The sequence below is a fragment of the Aethalodelphis obliquidens genome, unplaced genomic scaffold (assembly GCF_003676395.1).
Source record: "Aethalodelphis obliquidens isolate GAN/ISIS:26980383/991018 unplaced genomic scaffold, ASM367639v1 scaffold3, whole genome shotgun sequence".
In the NCBI taxonomy this organism is placed as follows: domain Eukaryota; kingdom Metazoa; phylum Chordata; class Mammalia; order Artiodactyla; family Delphinidae; genus Aethalodelphis; species Aethalodelphis obliquidens.
Genome location: NW_020837947.1, coordinates 28,123,171 through 28,141,169, shown reverse-complemented (window position 1 = coordinate 28,141,169; position 17,999 = coordinate 28,123,171). Strand labels below are relative to the sequence as shown.

The window sequence follows — 17,999 nt, the reverse complement described above, 5'->3', positions numbered from 1 at the left end:
CAGGATACAATTGGCCAAGAAAAGCTTTTTTGAAAATTATAAACATCTTGAGTTTCGAGTCAATAAAGTTGATGGCAATCTTGAATTTTATTATTAAATTTCCTCAAAGTTTTCTAACCCCTCCCTTCTTAATGGTACCCGTTGGCTTACAGCACTGTTGGCATTTGGTCTTATAGTGTTTACCACCCACTTCAGACCACTTTCATAAGCAATTTGGTTACAAGATGGCCCAGTCCTGGCACGTGGTGGGCTGCTACCAGCCTTACCTAAGCCAACCATAGACCAATTACCTATTGAGGGAAAACGAAAACAGAAAGCATGCTGGTTTTTTTTCATTTCAAGAACAAGGTATTTTCGGGACTTCCCTGGCAGTCCAGTGGTTAAGACTCTGAGCTTCCACTGCAGTGTGTGTGGGTTCCATCCCTGGTCTGGGAATTAAGATCCCATGTGCTACGCAGCATAGCCCAAAAAAAAAAAAGGTATTTTCAAGTCACTCAAAGTATCTCTCATTCAATCATCTATTCAATTATTTATTCAAGCATTCATTGAGTACCCACTACGTACCAAACCAGACTCAGCCCAGGCAACACAATACTGAATTAACTACAATTTTGCCACCCAGGCCCTCCACCTCATCCCACACTGATGCACCATTCTGCAAAGAATTTGCAATCCAGTAGAAGAGAAAACAGTTAATTATGATGCTATTAAGTAAGCACTAATGGATATATGAGCAGCAGTATGACTAGAACAAAATTCAGTTGAATTTGCAATACAATCTTAGTGTGTGTGTGTGTGTGTGTATATATATATATATATATATATATCACTCCCACCCCATCCTCACCCGGAAGGATTCCCAAATGAAAGCTATAGGTTTGTTCCATACTCTCTCTGATCCTCAATTTCTCTACCCACCTCCATGAAGCTAGTACCTTCATCTGAGGACGCCTCAGAAAAAGCTACTACTAGAAATTATCTCGAGTGATATACATGGCTAAACATTTTTGTAATCTTAAGCAAAAATATTTATTGATTTTATTTTTTGATGTAGAAAATACTCAAAAGTCAAGATCGTCTGCTAATTTTGTCACACGTTTTCCTATTCTTTTAGAATGTTTGAAATTTCCTATATATGGCAAATTCTCTCTCCTTAAAAAAATATAAATAAAGGAAATCTAATTTAAAATTAAAATTGTTTCATCCAAATGTGTTGTATCATAATTCAGTTTTGTTTGAAGACTGCCATTCTTTGTTTTTATGAATTTTAATATGAGATTAGAAATGACAGCAAGTGTGTTTGTGTGTGAGAAATCTTACAAAAACAGGAGGGTGCATTGTAATGCCTGGTCAAATTCAGTGCCATGAAGAAAATATTTAATCTGGGTAGTGAGCGGGGTTCATCCAAAGTTTAGGTCAAAGCCAGCATTAGCCAATGCTTGGTTCTTTGAATCATCTTCCTCGTCTTTACCTTCCGCCTCCTTCTCCTCTCCCTCACCACCACCACCATCATCATCATCACTACCATTTATCAAAACTTTGCTAACTCCAGGCGTAATGCTGGACACTTTATGCATCATCCTCACAACAACTCTTCTAGGAAACTGAGACTCAGATTAAGTAAACTGTGTATGCAGCTAGCTAGAGAGACAGAGCTAAAATAGAATAAAGTACATCTAAGCGTTAGGCCATTCCCAGTAGTTTCTTAGCTAAGGCAGAGCCACCCTTCATCGCAGCCCAGTTGCAGGACAGCCCACGTGTAGGGCTTCAGTGCGGCTTCCATAGGAGCGCTGAGCCAGCAGCCCTACATCCCAGCACTCACATGACCTCGGTCTTGTGACTTGCTTCTGCATCAGCTGGGGTAGTGCGAGAGAAGTCGAGGAGGAGAGGAGCGTGTCCTCAAAGAAGGTCATCTTTAATCCTTCTACGGCTTCTCTGTGCCGCTCCGATTCTAAGGCTGATTTCACATGAGCCCTGGTTTTCCCTCTAACTGGTTTCTTCTTCCTCTCACTCACTTAAAAAAAAAAAACAAAAAAACAAAAACAATTTTGTAGGTCAGATGCTGTAATTTAATAGGAATCTAAGAGTAACTGCAGATGGTCCTAAGGTGCCAGGGGTGGTTTCTACTGGCTTCTTTCCTTCCAATCCTGTAAGAAAGGTTGCCACCTGTTATCAGGGAGCAGCTCAATAACAAATTCCAGGATTGGAATTAAATTGCTTTAACTTCACTACAATTACTTCTTTTGTTGGGCAAAGTGTATTCAAATTATGCAGTTTATTGGATTTTTACCAATCTCTTCAACCCTTAGGTACCTTGTAGAATGTGCTAGAATGAGGTAGGAATTAGAGAGAAAACGTACTGGTTTTTTTTCAATCCAGACTTTAACACTGAAATTATTAGCAATTTTTCTGTATGAAAAAAGTCTGTAAAATCTCATTAAGTGTCATCAAGAAAGAAGAAAAAAGAAACTTTTAAGCTTCTTGTTCAATCACATATCCATTTTCAGATTTTATTTTTTTAATTGAAGTACAATTTATTTGCAATATTATATTGGTTTCTCATGTACAGCATAGTGATCCAGTATTTTTTACAGGTTATACTTGATTAAAAGTTATTACAAGCTAATGGCTGTAAGTCCCTATCCTATACAATATATCTTTGTTGCTTATATGTTTTTTACATACTAGTTTGTACCTCTTAATCCTATACCCTTAATTTGCCCCTCCCCCTTACATCTCCCCACTGGTGACCACTAGTTTGTTTATATACCTGTGAGTTTGTTTCTGTTTTGCATATCCATTCATTTATATTATTTTTAGATTCCACATATAAATGCTATCACACAGTATTTGTCTTTCTCTGACTTACTTCGTTATGCATAATACTCTCTAGGTCCATCCATGTTGCTTCAAATAGCAGAATTTCATTCTTTTTAAGTCTGTGTAATATTCCACTGTACACATGTAACATATCTTCTTTATCCATTTGTCTGTTCAGGGGTATTTACATTGCTTTCATATATAGGCCATTGTCAACAGTGCTGCTATGAGCATTGGGTTTTATGTATCTTTTTGAATTAGTGTTTTCATTTTCTGTTTTTTCTGGTTATGTACCCAGGAGAGTGATTGATAGATCATATGGTAGTTCTATTTTTAGCTTTTTGAGGAACCTCCATACTGTTTTCCATAATGGCTGCAATAAATTACAATCCTATCAACAGTGTAAAGGGCACTTTTCTCCACATCATTTCCAAAATTTCTTATTTGTAGACATTTTGATGACAGCTATTTTGACAGGTATTAGGTTGATACCTCATTACTGTTTTGAGTTGAGCTTCTTTAATAATTAGTGATTTGAGCATCTTTTCATATGCCTATTAGCCATCTGTATCTCTTCCTTGGAAAGATTTCTATTCACAACTACTACCCACTACCAACTGCATTTTTTTGTTTGTTTTTTTATACTGAGTTGTATGAACCGTTTATATATTTTGGATATTAACCCTTTGCCAGTCATAACATTTGCAAATATTTTCTCCCATTTTGCAGTTTGACTTCTTTTTTATTGGAGTATAGTTGTTTTACAATGTTATGTTAGTTTCTACTGTACAGTGAAATGAAGTAGAGTTCCCTTTGCTATATAGCAGGTTCTCATTAGTTATCTATTTTATACATATTGGTGTATATATGTCATTTTCAGATATATTGACTAACCTTAGAAATCATATTTTAAATATTTACCATGGGCAAGATGATCCCGTATTAATGAATATTCCTATAACCCCAGAAGATACTGACTAGATCCAACTGCTATGGAAGCCACTTCTACAATTAGCGTCCTGGCACTCCTTCCAAAAGGAAAGTATTTAAACTCTATAAATGAGTGGAATACCTACTTCAACTCCTGTTTCTTTCCATTTTGCCTTCTCTCATTGATACAATATAGCTGTACATAGACTACTACTATACTTCTAAAAATACTAGTTCTCAGGGAGGTGATGGGGGTATTCAGTCTGATAGCTCTCAGACATTTTCATGAGAGCGTTTTTGCAATACTATTCTATGAAAATTTGAGGACAATGAACGGTGAACTTCAATGCCCTTGATGATATGAGCCAAAATGGCACATCAGTGATTTCCAGTATTTACATATGATTTCATCAATATGTAGCATCACTGGGTCATCCATATTTCAAAGTATTCTGGCAATAAATTTCATCAGTTTAATCTCTAAACTAAAGAAAAATTATTATTATTATTGTTTTTTATATACAGCAGGTTCTTATTTGTCATCAATTTTATACACATCAGTGTATACATGTCAATCCCAATCGCCCAATTCATCACACCACCATCCCCACCTCCCCGCCACTTTCCCCCCTTGGTGTTCATACGTTTGTTCTCTACATCTGTGTCTCAATTTCTGCCCTGCAAACTGGTTCATCTGTACCATTTTTCTAGGTTCCACATATATGCATTAATGTATGATATTTGTTTTTCTCTTTCTGACTTACTTCACTCTGTATGACAGTCTCTAGATCCATTCACGTCTCAACAGATGACCCAATTTCGTTCCTTTTTATGGCTAACGTTCCATTGTATATATGTACCACATCTTCTTTATCCATTCATCTGTCGATGGGCATTTAGGTTGCTTCCATGACCTGGTTATTGTAAATAGTGCTGCAATGAATATTGGGGCACATGTGTCTTTTTGAATTATGGTGTTCTCTGTATATGCCCAGTAGTGGGATTGCTGGGTCATATGCTAATTCTATTTTTAGTTTTTTAAGGAACCTCCATACTGTTCTCCATAGTGGCTGTATCAATTTACATTCCCACCAACGGTGCAAGAGGGTTCCCTTTTCTCCACACCCTCTCCAGCATTTATTGTTTCTAGATTTTTTGATGATGGCCATTCTGACTGGTGTGAGATGATATCTCACTGTAGTTTTGATTTGCATTTCTCTAATAATTAGTGATGTTGAGCAGCTTTTCATGTGCCTCTTGGCCATCTGTATGTCTTCTTTGGAGAAATGTCTATTTAGGTCTTCTGAGCATTTTTTGATTGGGTTGTTTGTTTTTTTGATATTGAACTGCATGAGCTGTTTATATATTTTGGAGATTAATCCTTTGTCTGTTGATTCATTTGCAAATATTTTCTCCCATTCTGAGGGTTGTCTTTTCGTCTTGTTTATGGTTTCCTTGGCTGTGCAAAAGCTTTGAAGTTTCATTAGGTCCCATTTGTTTATTTTTGTTTTTATTTCCATTACTCTAGGAGGTGGATCAAAAAAGACCTTGCTGCGATTTATGTCAAAGTGTGTTCTTCCTATGTTTTTCTCTAAGAGTTTTATAGTGTCTGGTCTTACATTTAGGTCTTTAATCCATTTTTTGTTAGACTTACCAGGCAGATCAAAAAGGTAAAGTACTAGGAAATCTAACAAATAAAAAGTATTAGTTGTAGAAACAAGCAAAGAGTGATAATAAACGTGATAATACTGCTAATAAATACACAAAACTTAAATAAAATGGTCAATGTTTCCTATTACTAGAAATTTCTTCAAAGAATGAAACAGACTAGGTCTTTTAATTAATAATTACCATATTTTCTTTCTCCTGAAATCGATTCATACAAACATTTGTCAAGTACTTACAATGTGTCAGATTAGGAGCTGGGAATAAGTAGGAAGGAAACACAGCACATATGTCAGTAATATTCTACAATTATTTTGGTTGTACCATACTGTCAATTTGAGGGGAGGGGTGATATATATTTTTTAAAAGCAGAACAACCAAAAATATTCTTAACATGTAACATCTATGGGATAATCTTAATGAGTTTTCAAGTAGGTTTCTAGATTACTTCCATTGTTCCACATTCTTGAAAATATCTAAAATATAGGGCAGCCCGATGCAAATGAATTCTAGCCACCATCTCATCTTTGCCACAATCACTCAGGAGTCCATGCCTAGATGTGAGCTTCTGATTGGTTGAGCCAGGTTATAGTCTTGCACACCAGCCTTCATGAGACAGGTCCCTCAGTCTCTTTAATAAGAAGCAGGTCACTGCTCTCACCAAGATTAATCCTGTGTAAAACGTCTCCCAAATGGAGAGGGTACTCCACAGCTAGGCAACCAAAAACACAAGAAATGATCACATCACTCTCTCACCTTTGGCTCCCCAACATCTTTATACGCTTTCATTCCTAAACCATTCCTTCAAAAATAATAAGTAAATAACAAATGTTTCACTTAATATATCCACTGTTCTGCATCGGTAAAGTGGCAGGATACAAAATTAATACAAAAATCAGTTGCATTTCTATACACTAACAATGAACTATCTGAAAAGGAAAAAAGAAAGCAGTGCCATTCATAATAGCATCAAAAATAATAAAATACTTAGGAATAAATTTAACCAAGGAAGTGAAAGATCTGAACACCAAAAACTATAAGACATTGATGAAAGCAATGGAAAAAGACATAAATAAATGGAAATATATCCCATGATCTTGGATTGGAAGAATTAGTATTGTTAAAATGTCCCTACTATCCAAAGCTATCTATAGATTCAATGCAATCTGTACCAAAATTCCAAAGACATTTTTTTATAGAAAAAGAAAAAAAATCCTAAAATTCATATGGAACGACAGAAGATCCCAAATACCCAAAGCAATCTTGAGAAAGAAGAACAACAAGCTGGGATCATCACACTTCCTGATTTCAAACTATATTACAAAGCTGTAATAATCAAGACAGTATGATACTAGCATAAAAACAGACACATAGACCAATGGAAGAGGATCAAGAGCCCAGAAATAAACCCATGCATATACGGTCAACTAATATTTGAAAAGGGAGCCAAGAATACTCAATGGCAGAAAAGATGGTCTTTTAAATAAATGGTGTTGGGAAAAATGGATATCCACATGCAAAAGAATGAAACTGGACCCTTACCTTATGTGAGAAAAAGTTAACTTGAAATGGATTAAAGACTAAAATATTTTAAGACCTGAATCCATAAAACTCCTAGAAGTAACCAGGAAAAGTGCTCCTCAACATTGGTCTTAGCAAGCACTTTTTGGATATGACACCAAAAGCACAAGCAGCAAAGCAAAAATAAATAAGTAGGACTGCATCAAACTAAAAAGCTTCTACACAGCAAGAAAACAATCAACAAAATGAAAAGGCAACCTACAAATGGGAAAAAATATTTACAAATGATATATCTGATAAGGGATTTATACCCCAAATATATAAGAAACTCATATAACTCAATAGCAAAATATAATAATAATAATCTGATTTAAAAATGAGCAAAGGACATGAATAGATATTTTTCCAAAGATATGCAAATGGCCAACAGGTACATGCAAAAATAATCAGCATCACTAATCATCAGGAAAATGCAAATCAAAACCACAATGAGATATCACTTCACACCTATTAGAATGGCTATTATCAAAAAGACAAGAGATAACAAGTGCTGACGAGGATGTGGAGAAAAAGGAACCCTTTGGTTCTTTTGGTCCCTGTTGGTGGAAATGTAAATTGGTACAGCCACTATGGAAAACAGTATGGAGTATTTAATTCAAAAAATTAAAAATAGAGCTATCATATTATCTAGCAATCCCACTTCTGGATATAAATCTGAAGGAAAAAATTGACTATTTTGAAAAGATATCTGCACCCCATGTTTACTGCAACATTATTTACAATAGTCGAAACACAGAAACTACACAAGTCTCCATCAACAAACAAATGGGTAAAGAAAATGTGGCATATATATAGAATGGAACATTATTAGGCCATAAAAAAGAAGGAAATCCTGCCATTTGGAGAACATGGATGAACTCTGAGGGCATTATGCTAAGTGAAATAAGTCAGACAAAGAAAGAAAGATACTGTATGATCTCACTTATACGTGAACTATTAAAAAAAAAAACTGAACTCATAGAAACAGAGTGTAGACTGGTGGCTGCCAGGGATGAGGTTGTGAGGGAAATAAGTAAAGGTGATCCAAGAGTAACAACTTTCAGATGTAAGATGAGTAAGTTCCAGGGATCTAATGTACAGCATGGTGACTAGAGTTGACAATACTGTATTGTATACTTGAAAGTGGCTAAAAAAGTAAATTTTAAAAGTTCTCACCACACAAAAAATAAATAAAATAACAATGGTAGCTATGTGAGGTGATGACTGTGTTAACTAACCTTATTGTGGTATGCATTTTGTAATATATGTGTATATCAAATCATCACAATGTACAGCTTCAACTTACACAATGTTATATGTCAATTTTCTCTCAATGAAATGGGAAACAAATTTTAAAAGAACCCAGATAGGCATGTGAGAAGCTCAGCTTTCATTTCAGTGGACACATATCTCCCTTGGAATTTGATATCTCTAAATAGCTGAGACCAGAGTTGCAGAGATTAAAGACTTTTGTAAATGGTGTATCATTAAGAGTTTCATGTAAAGAACCACTTCAATTTACATCCCTTATACACACACCCATGTCTTCTGGTTCTAGAACAGCACCATGTACCACTGGCTGATTCATAGTATATGTTGCACCAGGCAGGACAAACACTGATTTGGCAAGATAGTATCTTCCAGCTGTTGTTTACAAAGTTTTCAGTAGGCTTTTCCATTGTTCTCTAACGCCACGTACTTTTTTTTTTTTTTAAATATTTATTTATTTGGCCGCATCAGATCTTAGTTGCAGCATGTGGGCTCCTCTTTAGTTGTGGTGTGCGGGTTTTTCTCTCTCTAGTTGTGGTGCACAGGCTCCAGGGCATGTCAGCTCTGTAGTTTGTGGCACGCATGCTCTCTCGTTGAGGCGCACGAGCTTAGTTGCCCCGCATCATGTGGGATCCCTGACCAGGGATCAAACCCACATCCCCTGCTTTAGAAGGCGATTCTTTACCACTGGACCACAAGGGAAGTCCCTAAGGCCAGGTATTTCTGAGATGGGTACATAAAACCTATGAACCTTAAGGATCAACCTTGTATCTTTTTCTATAAAGTGAGTTCCTAGATCAAAAGCAATGTTGTACAGGACACCAAGAATATGTAGAAGTAATTTCATAAATCTATAGCAGAAACCTAAAAGGCCATAAAGGCAAACTAAATCCCAAATAATTATCTACTATAGTGAGGATAAATTGAAGGAGTTCTCAACAAGGCTGATTAAGAAATGGGCAGAAAATTAGAACCTGGTGGGTCTAGAGCTAAAGGGCAAACTAAGCTGCCAGGCTGACCCCACTGCAAGAAAGTAAGCCTACCAGCCACTGCAGTGTCCAAGGAAGTTTGGCAACCCATGCAGGAAATGCCAGCACCACGGCCCACGTGGCCCTAGGCCAAGCAGATGGGCTACAGGAGGAGTACCTTTTGGCTGACACATGTTCACAAATTGATTAGGAGAAAGCATGGGAGCCTCAGGGGGCTGTCTCATTTGTTACACAGCCCACACAGTAGCTGAGTATTTGGGGAGCATGGTCATGCCCTCAGAGAAGAGGCTGTACTGTAACAAGGGCTCAGGAGTTCAGAGTGGAGCTCAGATCCAGGATTAACTATATGGTCTCAAGAGACTGACCTCAACTTACTCAGTACGTGATTTCAGGTGAAAGACTTTTCCAGATCATACATGTTGGTGAGGCCAGGGCTACCAAGGCCACATAGAGCTGGGAAAGCAAGGATTACACCATCGCTTTCTTTATAACTCACCTATGCTTATTAAATTCTCCCTTACTTGTGTCTTATTCTTCCATTTCCTCTCACTTGACCCACATTATTTTCTTTTTTTTTTTTGACCCACATTATTTTCTATAAGAGAACCCTACTCCCCTGTGCTCTGGAATAGGTAAGGCCCTAAGTATTAGTTTTTTAGCCTTGGTCATCTTTGTATTATCCTCAGAAGAGTCTATCGCTGTAGCTTGTCCATAAAGTTACTCAACTATGTACTGAACTGCATTGTTTTTTTTTTACCATATTAAGACCAAGTTACAAGGATTTACTTTCTAGAGCCATGTATAATCACTCTGATATAAAGTACCACTGTAAAGGCTGCCCATTTTGACATCAATATAACAGCTTGGACTCACTTGAAGAGCATTTTATACGCGGAGTGGTGTTGCAATTGCTAAGGCAGCTGCATTCTTTCTAGAGAATAGCAAAGATTCTTTGAAGCAATCAAAAACATATAGTCATTGTGTATGTTAGCGCTGCCCTTGAAATAACAAAAGGCCTTTTGATAAGAGTTCTAAACTACAAGTGTTTCCATGGGTGCTTGAGGATAATGGGCACAGATTCACACTCCTGCATTTATGGTTGACTCATCTCTTTTGTGACTCTTCCCAGTGAATAAAGAAGAATGAAATAGACATGAAGTGAACATATACTGAGTCGTGGTGTGGGGGATATTTTTGCCTAGTTTTCAAAGAAATGGTTTAGTGCACTGAGTTCAAGTACAGGGAATTGTGGGAGTTAAATGAGTTCAGAAAGTACCCATGGGTATTATTCAGCCCAAATCTGAGTCAAAGAATCCAATAAAACTCGTATTATAAACGTGTCAAAGAGAATCAAATTAGAGCTTTGTGAATTTCTGAGGGCTTTTCAAGTTAAATCACCTATTTTTTAAAAGTTGAATAAATGCCAAAGTCAAGTCTTTTCTTAACAAACACATTTCAACAGGAGGCAAACAAAGCAACGATTTCTAAGTCTCTGCTGATCCCTTGATAATCCAAACCCCTTACCACAGCCTTCAAAACTGTAGGATCTGGGTTTTGATCCACATGCCAGCTTCACCTCAGTCCCTTTCCTTCTGCCACACAGGTCACCTTGCAGCTAAATTTTTATATACTATGGGCTTTTGCTCATTACATTCCCTTTGCCCTAGAAAATTCTGCCCCCCTCCACACCTACCTTATGTAACTGGCTCCTTCTAATCCTTTATGTCTCAGCCTAAATGTGACTTTCTAAGAGAGATCTTCCTAAAATTCTGATTCAAAGCAATCCCAACACTAGCAGGCTTGTCATGGAAATTGACAAGCTGATTGTAAAATGTACATGGGGATGCAAAGGGCCAAGAATACCCAAGAGAATCTTGAAGAAGATGTAAAGAGCACTAAGGGTAAAAGTAAAGAGTGATAGACTGAAATACAATAAAATAAGAATTCTTTATCTAATGATACAGTTAAGACTGAAAAACCAAGCCACAAATGTGTGCATGTGGGAGGGGGGATAGGGTTGTGTAGTTTTGTGTCCGGAATATGTAAAGAATTCTTCTAAATCCATAAGACAAAGAAAGACAACCCAGTAGAAAAATGGGCAACAACTGGTGCAAGCACTCCACAGAATAAAATAAACAAATGACCTGTTAACACATGAAAAGATACTCAAACACATTAGTCATGGGGAAATGCAAATTAAAACCACAATAAGAAAACATATGCACACCCTCTAAGATAGCTAAAATTTAAAACTCTGACAATATTAACTGTTAGTAAGGATGTGAAAACAACTAGAATTCACATTAATTGTTGGTAAGACTATAAACTGGTACAACCACTTCGAAAAATAAAATTGGCACATCTACTAAACACATACATACTTATATTTATACATCTACATCTACATATATATTTATTCTTTTTCAAATTCTTTTCCCATTTAGGTTGTTACATAATATTGAGCAGAGTTCCCCGTGCTATACAGTAGGTCCTTGTTGGTTATCCATTAAATATATGTACAGGTCAATCCCATATACTTTAAGTCACCTATAGATTATTCATAATACCTAATACAATGTAAACACTACGTAAATAGTTACTGGCATATGTCAAATCCATGTTTTTCTTTTTTGGAACTTTCTAGAACTTTCTACCCCAAATAATTTTGGTCTGCAGTTGACTGAATCTGCCCACATGGAGGGGCAACTGTACTATGATACAGTGATTTCTCTCCTAAGTATATAAACAAGAAAAATGTATACATATGCTTCTCAAACAGCATAGTACGTAACTAAAAATGTACATAACAACACTTCATAGTAGCTTGAAATTGGAAACAATGCAAATATCTACCAACCACAGAATGGGAATGGTTAAGTAAAATGTGGCATATTCATACAGTGGAATACCAAAGAGTAATAAAAGGACAAACATTTAACAACATAGAGGAATTTCACAAATATAATGTTGAGTGAAGTAAGCTAGACACCAAAGAGTATACACTATATGATTTCATTTACATATGCTGAGAAAATAGGCGAAATAATCTATGGTGCTCTTGCAGTAGTGGAGAAAAACAGTTTGCCCACATTTAAAATTTTTTAAAGTAGTATTGTAGAACTAATGAAGAATTTATTTCTCCTTTCCACACTATATTTCCACATCTGTCTTCTCCATGTGGTTATTAACCAGATCATTTCTAGGTCAGAACTTCCAAAGCAATGCTGAGGACAAACTCTGGGGACATGATGAGTTCAGGACATGGGTGAATATATTTTCCCAGTAAAAACTGAATGTTTCTTTAAAAAATATAACCATATATTTGAAACAAAACAAAAATGTGTGCACACGTACACACTCATACTCTCGAAAACCTATGTAGAAATCACTAGACAAGACAAATTTGCCACTAAATTTATAGCTTATAAAAGCCAAAACAACAATGAAAGAGTCAAATAGTAGCCGTCTGTTGTATTTTGTCCATCCAGTCCCCCTTTCTCTTTTCTTTTGGTAACAGTACATATCTTTCCTTTAAAAAAAAATACAGTTTATGTAGTGTTAATGAGGCTGACTCTACCCATTCCCAGTCTCCTATAGGAAAGGCAGGAGTAAGCCCTCCCCTGGCCATTATGACTTGCTCAGGAATGGACCTATGACCCAACCAGGATCAGCCTGTGTCTTTGCTGAGATTTCATATGTAGAAGTAATACAAGCAAGGGTTTCCCCCTCTCTAGAGTGGCAAGTTGAAAGAAAAATGAAATCTGGGGTTGACTACAGTCATTTTTTCTAACCATGAAAAATAAGCCATCTTTTTTAGATAATAGATAAGAATGAGGACAATATGGAAGTGCAGTCAAGAGAAGCAGGATGGAGAGAGACAGAGCTCTGAAAACAAACTTGGGCCCCTCAATTCATAACATTTCTTTTTCTGCTTTAAAGAGTTTGTATTGTGTTTCTATTATTTGGAGCTAAAAGTCTCTGTGTACTCTAGACCAGAGACAAATATACCAAAAAAATATTAGGGGAAAATTAAAGATATCTGCCTGTGTTTATACCTATATAGGTTTTCATCAAACAGATTTTAAAGATTTTCCAGATTGTTTTAGCAAACTTCCTGTATTTACTAATTATTTACATTGAGTTGGTTTAATGATGTCTGTCAAGTCTTTCACAGTCAATTCTTTCAGATAAACTCTAAATTATTCATTTAAAAGAAATACATAGGCTCTCTGCACACATACTAGAGTCATTTTAAACATTTTACTGATCATAGCATCTTCATCAACAGAAGTTTGGGGAAGGAAAAGGGGATAAAAATCAACCATTTCCATAGTTTTTATTAACTTTGTGAAACAGTGTGTCAAGAGAAAATATTATGAGTTAAAATGAGTTTTCTGTATTATTTAGAGACTTTATTTACTCATTCTATCAGAGATGGCAAAATTGTAAACTTCATCTGGGGTGCTTACTTCAGTATCCCAAATCAATGTGGCTTCCTTCGCATTACTAGTATTTGGAAAGATCAGGTATTTTAAAACATCTTTTATGTCATGGGTTGTCCCAAGAAAAGAATACCTATTTCTGGTCATTTTAAGAGATGTTGTTAAAATTATCAGCATATGACTTTGGAGGCTTTGATTTAAAAGATTGATTTCTGCCATGCAATACCCTACCATTTGGTTTGTGAAGAGATATCTTCTCCATGAGTTATGAATAATCATCAAGGTAAAAGACAGTAACTCTTCCAAAGAGCAAAGCCATGGGCAGACCCACATCTGCCACAAGTGTCTCACCTCTTCTAGAAAGAATGGAAGGCAATGGAGTAGTGTGATATGAAATCTAGAACCCAGAAAACATGAAATGGATTTGTATATATCTAAGAAAGAAAAGGAAATAGAAAACATGTCCTTAGGTACTGAGAATTAGTATAACCCCTGTAATCTAAGCCCAAACTCAAGAAATAAACCTAAGGAATTTGAACTAAAAAATGCTTACATTCGTAACGGTCACAATCACTTCGTGAATCTTTAGCACTGGTTACTGGGACCAAAATAGCAGAGACCAATAAACTATCATTTGAACTCATCCAAACTATCAAGAAGCAACTCAAAATACATATCGTGGGGATGGTTGTTCATTCACATCGATCATACTGTCAAGAAACAAAATATATTTATTATTGATCTGGTCAAACAAACAACCGACTTTACCTTATAGTCATAACCTAAGAAGTAGTCTCTCTCCCTGATAAAGTCTTAGTGTATATATACATGTGTATCTATAGTAATATTTATGTGTTAACCATTTGTATTTTCTTTTTATTTTTTATACACTGCCAACAATGGTTTTCAAAAATTAAGAAGAAAACACAACATCTCCAGGGGTCATAGCAAGCCGTCTTCAAACAATATAAATCCAACAACACACGAGTCATACACCAAGTGAGTCAGTCCAATCAGAGGCTATGCTAAACCAGTGATTCATCATTAAACTGAATTCAGATTCACATTTTTTCCTGTCGCTTGAAGGCAAACACAAGAGATTAAATTATTTTTAAAATGCATCTTCTTGACAAACACACCAGAATTGCAAGTGAAGCTGGTAACTTCGTTTGATGCCAAACTTCTCCGAAGTAAATCAAATATCTCTGCACAGCCCAGACTGAGCCCTGTGTATCAAAGCCACTGAGAGGTGCCAACCACACAGGGCAACACAGGAGAGAGAAGCTGAAATGCCAGGTCTCGACCTTCTAGCACATCAGGGGCTTATAAAGGATGTTCAAAGTAAGGAAGAGGGGGCACTGAGTTCCCATTATCTTCCTGTGCAGTGTGGGCAGATCACTGTATTTCCCTGAATCCCAGTTCATCGCTGATGAAATTTAAATGATGCCAATTAGCCTACGTGTCACGTCAGGTTAGGGCGGAGATTAAACGTGTGGTTTGCTCTCTATACCCCCAAAGGAAAATGAATAAAGGAAAGCATCTCTACTCTGGCCCTGGGCCAGCAATACCTGTAATTCCCACTTACTACTGCTTTTGAATTAAGGCATTCATTCTCAACCCTGCTGCGTGGTAGGGTCACCTGGAGAGCTTTTTAAAATATCATTGTCTAAGCCCAATCCCAAACCAACTAAATTACCATCTCTGGAGGTGGGGTTTAGGCACTCACTGGTAATTTTTTTTGTTACCCCAGCGATTCTGATGTGTAGCCAATATTGAAAGCCGTGAGAACAGTCCCACACTTTTTGCATCATCTGGGAACTAACTTGTTAGAAAGGAAATTCCTGGGACCCACCTCAGATGGACTGTCAGACGCTTTGGGGACAAGATCCAGCAATACGATTCGCATTTTAACAAGCCCTCCAGGTGATACTGATGTAAGCTAAACTTATAGAATATTACAGTGGAATAAGGTATTAAAGATCCCAGTTAAAATTCAGTGTTATCTGGAAATAGTAACATGTTAAATCATTACACTGACTCTAGTACTTTTATTAACCTTTTCCTGAAAAAATAGGACAGAGAATAAGAAAGCTTAGATGGAAAAAGAAGTAGAATTGGAGCTGTAACCAGTGCTGTCCAATACAAATATAATATGAGCCACAAATTCGAGCCACTTTGTAATGTCACATTTTCTAGCTTTTATTTTTTATTATTAAAAAAATAAAAAGGAACAAAATTACATTGAATAATATTTATTTAACCTAATATATCTAAGATGTCATCACTTCAACATTAATCAATAAAGAAATTATTGATGAAATATTTTACATTCTGTTTTCATACTAAGTCTTCAAAATCTGGTGTGGTTTTTATACTTACAGCACATCTCAGTTTGGACCAGCTACATTTCAGGCTCTCAAGAGCCACATGCAGCCAGTGGCTACCATATTGGGTAGAACACATCTAGATGACTGCTTCTCAAACCTCGACATGTAGATGAATTACCTTGAAATCTTAGAAATGCACATTCTGATTTAGTAGATCTGGGATGGGGCTGGAGAACCTGTTTTCTTATAAGCTCCCCGGCCTGGCCAGCGGTATAATTTGGTGAGGACAAATGCAAGATGAAAATCCAGGGTCCCTTGTTTAAAAAGCAGGAAAAAAAGTACCTTCAAGGGTTTTTAAATATAAAACTTCTTCCTTTTTTCTGTGGTCTCTCTTCAACCTGTCATAGCGTTTTGTCTTTGCTGTTTAATGTTACACTCCCTGCGCACGGGATGGGGAGAGGAGGTGGGGAACGTGGAACGATATTCAGGGTTGAGCGCAGACCTTCAAAGGCAAGGGTAGAGGGGCTACCCTGGAGTTCTACACGTGTGAATGCACCACTTCATCCAGTGTACTTTTGTTTGTGTATGTGTGTGAAATCTTAGTTCCCTGACCAGTGATTGAACCCGTGCCTTTGGCAGTGAAAGCATGGAGTCCTAACCACTGGACCACCAGGGAATTATTCCCTGTTATTGCTCTTGATGTTGTAAAACCTGGAATTCTACATACAGAAGAACTCTACATACACAGTAGTTCTAAAATTTCCAAGATTTTATACCACAAAAGTAGGTCTTTTTGCTTTCCTATGAGGAGAAATTGCCTCTTTCAAACCTGAATCCCTTTACCTCCGAGAGAAGGGGGCTTGACTCTCAGAATCCCTGGCAGCTTGGCTCAAATGAGACAAATAAGCTGGCCTTTTAAACAGCAAGAGGTATCCAAAAAAAGCCAGCGTCAAGGAAACCTGACCTTTCCCTCCCAGGCCCCTCCTCCTGACATGCTAATGCAAAACCGCACAGAGTCTGACCATTGTCAGAAATGGTGTAGGAAAACTGGGTGTATGAGAATCATTGGAAATTCCTATCCTAGCTTTTTTTAATTAATTGATTGATAATCTTCCTTAAATCAAAAGGTTCTGAGGTGACTTAAAAGGAATATATGCCATATAAGAGCACAATGAAAATAAACACCAAGAAAGATATAAATCAGCTTACACTGTTAGAATCAGAGGAAAAAGTAGGACTCCACTTTATGCGCCAAAAGGTCCAACAAAGTAACAATGGTTGGTTTTACAAATCACTTCTGAGTTTCTTGCCACCCAAAGTAAAAAGGGGAACACTGTCAGTTTCATTGTTTTCACACATCCTTCATTAGGAGAAAACACCAGTTTCCCAGAGACAGCAAAACATTTTCAGTACTTAAAACTAAAAGAAATTACTCACCTGGACGCTGAGAATTATCATGGACAATGTCCTCAGCAATGTTAGTAGGGTGGCAGGGGGGAGGTTGCCATAACAGTCTTCTTTGGCTAATTTTTATGGTTCCTTTCAGTAAAAGGCAAAAGCACCCTTGAAAATATGAAATAGAACTAATGTCTGTATTCCCTGTCATTTCATTCCTCTGATTCAATTCCATATTGGATTAGTATATGTACATGTGTCCTCACAGCTGGGCTTGATAATTGGTAGGGGTAGAGTGCAGGTGGACACATAGGACTTGCTGACAAGCATCAGACAAGCTCTTTGAGGAGACAAGGTCTCCTGTTGATTGGTTATCTGGCACTGTGTCAAGCTGCAACAAAGAAAGAATTCATAGCCATGGTTGCATGGTCTCTGATGAAAGGAACAGGATCCCCTATGAAGACCAAGTTCTTATAGCCTGTTACTACTGTTATGGCTGGAAACCACTTTCATCTTCCCCATCTCTTAGAAAGCAAGTCATGCCTTTCTTTATACCCAGAGTGGAAGTCGGATAATGCAAAAGATTGCAGGCATTTGCTGAA

At 36.9% G+C, this 17,999-nt stretch overlaps 1 long non-coding RNA gene across 1 annotated transcript in view; it reads right to left on the bottom strand.

The window, feature by feature from the left end:
• Positions 1–1,718: 1,718 nt before the first annotated feature.
• The window catches only part of LOC113608906 (uncharacterized), a 74,454-nt gene continuing 58,173 nt past the window's right edge, over positions 1,719–17,999 (bottom strand). Inside the window, exon 3 of the long non-coding RNA XR_003428446.1 lies at positions 1,719–2,014. This is a non-coding gene — a long non-coding RNA (uncharacterized LOC113608906). The remainder of the gene's footprint in view (positions 2,015–17,999) is intronic.